The 8,061-nt window shown below is 42.5% G+C and overlaps 1 non-coding gene across 1 annotated transcript; it reads right to left on the bottom strand.

The window, feature by feature from the left end:
• Positions 1-7,458: 7,458 nt before the first annotated feature.
• On the bottom strand, positions 7,459-7,565 carry LOC136137377 (U6 spliceosomal RNA). The gene has a single exon (XR_010656717.1). It is a non-coding gene; the product is annotated as a U6 spliceosomal RNA (small nuclear RNA).
• Between the last annotated feature and the right edge of the window lie 496 nt (positions 7,566-8,061).

The following is an 8,061-nucleotide window of genomic DNA, read 5'->3' as shown; positions in this document are numbered from 1 at the left end:
AGCAGAACCAGGATTTTGTTTGTTTGTTTTGCGGTACGCGGGCCTCTCACTGTCGCAGCCTCTCCCACCGCGGAGCACAGGCTCCGGACGCGCAGGCTCAGCGGCCATGGCTCACGGGCCCAGCCGCTCCGCGGCATGTGGGATCTTCCCGGACCGGGGCACGAATCCATGTCCCCTGCATCGGCAGGCGGACTCTCAACCACCGCGCCACCAGGGAAGCCCAGAACCAGGATTTAAAATCAGATTTATATGGCTCTAAATCCATAGTATAGACAATCTCTAACAAGCAACAAACCACAAATAAACAATATATATTTATACATATCATAACTAATACTTAGAAATAAAACATGATGAGTTAAGGAAGTCTAAAATATAAATTTCATTTTTGTATTTCACTGATAAGATGAGAAATATTTTTTAATTAAAGCTTGCTCATATGTTCTGATATTGATAACTGGTAACCTTCATATGACATTTTTTGGATTTTTTATAGCAATGTCTAAAAGGTTATTGAGGATCTAGTATGGCAGAATATTCCATTGTGACATTATTTACATTTGTTTTCTAATTTACAGGTTAGTCATGAAAGAATGAAAAGAATCTTTCTCGCTGGCGACAGCCCCAACTTCCGGTAGAGATGGTCTGTTTCCTGACTGCCAAAGAGAGTTGACATCTTTTGGTATTGTTCTAGGATGAAAACAAAAGGTTTCTAGGCAGAGTGGACTCGGTGGAAAGTGGAAAATAAGAGCCTTTGTTGTAGAAAACATAGGTCCAGGAGAAAATTAAGCAAGATCATCTCAGAATGTGCTTCAAAATTTGACAAGAGAAATGACCTCAGCCCTGTGTGGTAGTTATTAGCTTTCCCCAGACACTTCTAATTCTCCTTGGAGGCATATGGAAGGGTTCCCTTCCTGCCCTGGAGTTAGGTGTGGTCATATGACTTGTCTGACCAATGACGTGTGAGTGCACGTGGGATTGCATGGCTCTCTTCCTCCTCTGATTCTGACCAATACCTTTCAAGGTAGTGGCTAAGGAAGCAACTTAGGTCCTACAGGGAGGGCTCTGCATGGACATAAAGCACAAGTGAGAAATAAACATTGCTGGTTTTAAGTTGATGAAATTTGGTTGCTACCCCAGCATAACCTAACCAATCATGATTGATAGACCCTGGAAGGATGGATGCCCCTGCCAAGGAGATGGACAGCCACACTTCAGTGGCTGTGAGTGTGTACAAATATCTTTGTCATCACCATCAAGCCACGATCAAATGATGATGAATTCTTGCTAAGCTAGGCTGGGGGAACAAGAAGAATCTTATGCAGAGAATATTCAAATAAAGTAGGAGAAACAGGATACGAAATCTACATAGCAACATGAAGCGAAGGAAAAATCAATACCAGAAAACTGTCTACGATTGTTTGTCAAAAAGGTTGTGATGTTAATCCTGTCATTTTCTAGATGAAAGAACTAAGGTTCAGAGACACAGCCAACCTCCTGATTCCGAATCTGGCCTGTCCCTTTTCCCTCCTTTCTTCTCAATTTTTTAAAAAAGTTGTACATGCAGTTTTATTGCTCTACTTCTATTCCACATTGCCTTTCTGGTTTATGTTTTCTTCTCACAGAGGTACAACTGTTAGTAGTTTTCTCAGAAAATATCTGCGGGCAGTACACATTTAGAGTCCTTTGATTTTTCAAGTTGGTGAGATAGAGTTCCAGGTTGGATCATTTGTCTGTCTAGCATGGGTATTTTTGTAGGTAGCACCAGGAAAAGTACTGGGGATGGCTCTCAACTGGCCTGAACTTGCTCACATGACAACCCCTTCTAAAGAACAATCACCACATTGTGTGGCCCAGGTCAGGAGCTCGTGGCCAGAGTTTGGGAGAGGAGTCCAAGTGGGCAGATGTATCCCTCCTGAAATAAATAGAATGAAGACAGGTAAGGGGTTCTGAGGTTTTGTTATCAGAAAAAAAAAGGGGGGAATAGATGCTGGTAATGTGAACATTTACCATCACCTATGACTGGTACCTAGTACGAGTCCATCAAATGAGCGATGCTATTATTATGTTTTTGTCATTAACATTACTGTTAGTCAGAGATGCTTGCCGGCAGCTGCCTTTGTAACTCCAGGTCCCAATGCCATCATGCTTGAAACAGAAATATTTGACATACCGTGCATCCTAATGAGGGGATTTTTTATACTAATTTAGGATCTGTAAGCCCAAGGGTGAATCCTGGATCTGCCATGTGCAAGCTTGAACAAGTTATTAAACCTCATTTATGTTTTCCCATCTAGAAAATAGGGCCAATGATAGTAATCTCACAGGGTGTTCTAAGTTTTAGAAATAATACATGATAAATTCCTAGCACAGTGTCTAACCATGAGATAAAGTAGTGCTTTTAGAGCATTTACCCTAACTCCTGATATATAACTAGGGCTTAATAATTAACAATCGTTGTGGTTGGCATTCCATAACTAGTAATTATCACTATTCTTATTGTATCTTTAGAAAATGACTTCGTTGGGCTCAGAGTTAAGAGTTAAGATCACAGGGCTACTATGTTGCTGCCAATAGTCTGGGTATGAATGGTCTGGCTGACGATCAGACATGAGTGTGAGTACGACTAGGTCTCCACATGGTGGCTTCTCCCACGGTCCCTCCTCTGATCTGTGCTCGGCCGGGCTTGTGAGAAGACTTGTGTCTTGGTCTCCGAGCCTTAATTTGAACCAATTTATTTATTATAGTGTTCATCACACTAAGTTATAACGGCTCATTTTCTCTCCCACTAGACTGAAATCTTCCTAAGACAGTATGGTTCTATCCCCCAGGCAGTGTTTCCCAGCACCCAGCAGAAAGTCTGGCAAATGGTAGGCTTCCCCATGACATCTGCTGAATGAATGAGTGAATAGCTCACTCAATGGGTTGTTGTTTTTTTTTTGCGGTACGCGGGCCTCTCACTGTTGTGGCCTCTCCCGTTGCAGAGCACAGGCTCTGGACGCGCAGGCTCAGCGGCCATGGCTCACGGGCCCAGCCGCTCCGCGGCACATGGGATCCTCCCGGACCGGGGCACGAACCCGTGTCCCCTGCATCGGCGGGAGGACTCTCAACCACTGCGCCACCAGGGAAGCCCTACTAGGTGATTCTTGAGTGCTGCCAGCAGGATTTTCTGCTGCTGGGGTGCCACCAAGATTTCCATCTCCTGGGGCCCACAGTTACCTACATCACACTTGATTTTGCAGCATCCTTTGAGTACCAAGTGTCCTGTGGTCGTATCCCTTGGCCCTTTTACGGGTCTGTCCCAGGGAGTTGAGCTGGGACAGAGCTCATTTTCTTCTCCCCTGAATGGAGAAGACTCGTTCTCCACAGCAAGTTACAGCAGTACGTGCATGTCTGTTGTGTGTCAGCTTTAGTTGTTTTAGAAACCACTTTGACAAAAGACTTTCCCACTGTAATGTTTAATAGCACAGGAATTTGACATTATGCCAAAATATTAAACATAATCAGAGTGGCTCTTACGTGTTTAGTATTGGACAAAGAACCTTTTTTCCTCAAAGGCATTTTGACTACAACGCCCTTCTGCACAAAAATAATTGACCCCAACATTATGTCTGATGTACTCAAAATCATTTAAATTATTAATTCCTTATTATGACTTCCTGTTAGGGTAGGCTTTGGATCAATGATCCTGAATGTAACTTATGAATAATGCACAGGTAAATTAAGGAAGTTTTCAACGAGCTGAAAAATGAGTTTGAAGCATGTTTTAGAAAGGATGGCTACACTGGAGTCTATACATTGGAAGTGTGTTCTTTTAAGTGGCATTAATTATATCTGTATATGTCATGTACAGTTGGCTTCAATCGTGAATATCCAAATTCATGTAAGTTTAGTTTTGAAGGTTTGATAAAATCATCACAGATTAGTTCGATATTTTTATGTACTTATGTGGCCTGATTTTGAATTTGTTTACATGTTAATTTTACTGTTATTCCATTTTATATACATGTAGTAAGCTTCTCCTCAATTCTTTGTAGAAAACGCTCATTCCCATAAATGCAATGAAGACAAGGAATCGTAGACTAAGAAAAATAGGCAAGGTCCGGTAAAATTTGTATGTGTCAAGTCAGTAATACCTGTAAAATAATACTTTTTATTCAGTTATGTTTTGTCTTCTTGACAATGCCCCATCGATGACTTCTACTGTCGCGCACGTAGTTTAGAGGTGGTGTGAGAAGGCTTGCTCTCTGAGCCACAAAGAATGTACTCTCTCGAGACACCCAGTGAGGGCCTGCTGGGGTTCACGTGGATTTATCGAAAGACAGGCAACATCCTTAACAGGACAGGCAGAGCTGGGACTCTTGCCAGTGGCCACAGAAGGAGACCAAGCTGCACTTCGTGACCAAAGTCACCGCTCCCATGTCGGTAACTGCCTGTCTCCCCGCCTCCTGTTCTTCCTGATTAGACGGTCTCAGCCCGGCCTAGGGTATTACCTTCTGATCCCCACAACTTCCCAGTGCAGGCACTGCGCCCCAGATTTCACAGGGAGCTAGCTGATTGCAAACACCTGAGGGCTTTTGTCTGATTTACCCTGTATGTGTCTCCCGAGGGATGGCTATGCATTATGGCTCCCTAATCAGACCTGAAATGAATCTTGAAATCTAAAGTTTCAGAGGGGAAAATAAGAGAATTACTGGGAATGAAACCAGTACTGGAGAACTGAACCTGCGCAGTTTTCTTTGACAGTTAAACTTAAGGCATATGTGTGCTAACGTGTCCTCCGAAGATATGTACGCGTGTGTGTGCATGTGTGTCCCAAACATTACATAAACACAAAAGAGATTACTATTAGAGGTGTGCCTTATAATAATAATAATCCTTGATCTTTGATAAAAGGACCCTTTGAAAATCTGGCGAATGATTGGACCTTGTGTGTAGAAAGGCTTTTATTTACACACAATTTGACAGAGGATTCCCAGAATCCTTGACGCTGAGAAATGAAATAATAATTATATGCATATGATCATATATTCAGTGTCCCCAGAGGAAGAAACAATCCCCAGACTAAACACCAATGTAAAGGTCAAAAATGTCCTCTCCGTTTACTTTCCTGTCCGTAGTCTGTGTTGCGATTGTATGAAGCGGATTGTTTATGGTCTCGTAAGAAACAGGAGAGGGAACTGGATATCTGTTGATTGTGGAGAGAGCTTGGATTATACAAAATTTTGAAAAAGCTTGATTGTGAGCTGATTCTGAGGCATTTCAACCCCCAGGTGCCTGTCAGCAGGCCTCATGACGTCAGAACATTCTGATTAGATTCTTCTGTCCAAAGAGGCTTCTGACTTTATTCCTTCTCCCTAGATCTGAAAGACTTGCTGAGCAGTAGCTAAGGGAACTCCTATACCAGGAGAATCCATCGGTCAACAGCTTACCTGGTGGATCAGAAGATTCTGGGCAGAGACACATACAAGGGACTTTTTTCACCCGATTTCCTAATCCTATTGGAGATGATGCTATAAGAAACTCACATTAAAGCGCGCATCTGAGATTTATTTAAGAGTTTTGAGAATTTTGTTTCTTCCCATATGCGAAAAGAAGATGCAAGGTTTTCTCTCTTATGTGTGTTGGTCCAGCCATGGTGCGCTGGTGGGATAACTGCATTATAGACCTTCTGATAGCCTGTAGGCAGCAAAGCAAACACAATGATTTTCCAGTACAGAAGGCAGTGATTGAAACAGAAGTGGTGAGAAGGGGGGGCTTTCTGACGTATGTCCTAGCCCTTAGATAATAGCTGTCATCTATTTTCTTTGCAGGAAATCAAAGTTGCCCTTTCATTTCCCCTCTGGGTAACACAATGATATATTTTTATCCTATAGCTTGAGAGTACTGATCAGCTGATGACATTAAGAAGACTTCAGAAGCATAAAACTCAATATGTATTTAGAAGGAGTTACCTGGTGGATGAAGAAAGTTTCCTAAGTTGTGAGTTGCTTTCTTGTGGCCAAGTGAAGTAGAGATTGTTAACACTCCCAGATATATGTGAATGCCATCGGGCTGTGAATGTGACTCTATTTTACAGGAGTTGCCTATAGAAAAAGCTCAATGTAATTCAAATTCTTCTACTTTCACCCTAGGGAGATATTGACCTTATACCTATTCAATTTTCATGAAAAATGTAAATGCATTTTTGCAAAGCGTGAGGGAAAAGGAAGATAGACATTTCCATTTTGAAAGAGGGCACCATGATAAGAAAGTACCCAATTATTTCATGTCTTGGTCCCGTATGATGCAAAATACATGCTCTGCCCAATGTCTTCTTTACCTTGAAATGTCATGAAACTCAACCGCTGCCTGGCATTGCTGCAGAATTTACCATTACAAAGAGCTAATCTCACGAGGATCTCCCAATTTTGATTCAATTTTCCTTTCTCTTTTCATCTTAAATCCTCCCTCTATGAAACTGAGTTATTTTTAACTTTCCTATCAAGGCCTCTATCTTTCACCTTTCAGTGTCTCAGGCCCATAATTTCATTTGATCAAGCAATTCCCAACTTCTAAATGTTCCAAATCACCTGTCACAAATTGATGGTTCAGAATTTGAGATGCACTTGCAGACAGAAATAGTGCAATCAAATGGTGCTTATTTTCCTAAACCTACATAGATTACTTTGTTCATGTGTGAGAGTGTGTAATGCTATGTTAAGGTGCCCAAGAAGCTAAATTTGCAGTTGTTTCTGGAGAAAGAGTTCCTCTAGTTCCAGCTGCAGAATCACATCTTGTCCAGTAGCCCTCCTGGGAGCAGACGCTGAACCCCTGGCTCTCTCTACCTCTAGGACATCAGTAGCGGCTCTCAAGGGAAGAGGCTGGGCCATCTGCACGGTGGACACGGATCTCCAGGGAATTAGAGTCAAGACATTGGCGAAGGTGAGCTGGGAGGCATATCAGGACAGGACTGAGATCCTTGCTGGAGCGTCCCAGTTTGCCATCCCTCCTTCCTTCTGTCATTCCAGCCTACTTTTGTCCTGTGAGGGTCTCTGGAAGGATGGCGGGAGTCCTCTGGCCAGAACTGGTTCTGCTCTTGTCTTGTGACCACTAGCCTTTATCAGCAGTGCTGTCACCCTGGGGAGAGAGCTATTCATAACTGGAATGCATGAACATGTTTTAAAATCAAAAGTTGCATCAGCTCTTTAGGTTTGCCCTCCAGTCTCATGCCTGGGCATACCTTAGCTGCTTGAAGATTATCAACAGCTATTTGCTTGAACAAGCATTTTGACTTTAAAAGGCATACAGAGAACAAAAACTCTAGACATCAAAATGCCATGTTGCAAAATGAGTCAAGTATGGGGAAGGGGAATCTAATTTTGAATTAGATTACTGAATATACCAAAAAATATAGCCCTAATTACCTACTCTTTTCCTAAGGAGCAAAAGTTTTTTTCTTTTTTTTGGGCGGGGGTTAAAAATATGGACTGCTTCTTGAATATATGAGTCATCCTTGTGCAGGGGCCATGATAATCTTCTTTGTATCGTTCCGATTTTAGTATATGTGCTGCTGAAGTGAACACCAAACAATTTTTTTAAACAACTTTATTTTGGAATAATTTTGGATTTGCAGAAAGCTTGCAAAGATAGTACAGACTTTCTGTGTCCCCCTCACCTGGTTTTTCTCCCTCTGTCAACATCTAGCGCTGCCATGGTACTTTCACAAAACTAAGAACCTGATATTGGAACTTCGGTATTAAGTAAACTGCAGGATTTCACCCGGTTTTCCAGGATCCCACTTGGGGGACAACACCACATTTTGTTCACACATCTGCTTAGTTTTCGCTGGGCTGTGACATTTTCTCGGTCTTTCATGACCTCGACCGCCATAAGGGGGATGAGTGTGGATCCGATCTGGTTCATCTGATGTTTTCTTCATGGTGAGACTGGGATTATGGGTTTTGGAACAAATACCGAAGAGGTGAAGTCCCATTCTTGTCACTTTTACCAGGAGGTACATGACGTCCAGGTGGCATCTCTGGTGATGGGACCCTTCCTCACTTGGCTGAGTGTTTGCAG

The sequence above is a fragment of the Phocoena phocoena genome, chromosome 17, assembly GCF_963924675.1.
Source record: "Phocoena phocoena chromosome 17, mPhoPho1.1, whole genome shotgun sequence".
Taxonomy (NCBI): Eukaryota; Metazoa; Chordata; class Mammalia; order Artiodactyla; family Phocoenidae; genus Phocoena; species Phocoena phocoena.
Note: the sequence above shows the minus strand (reverse complement) of the source record. Positions and strands in the feature narration are given on the sequence as shown.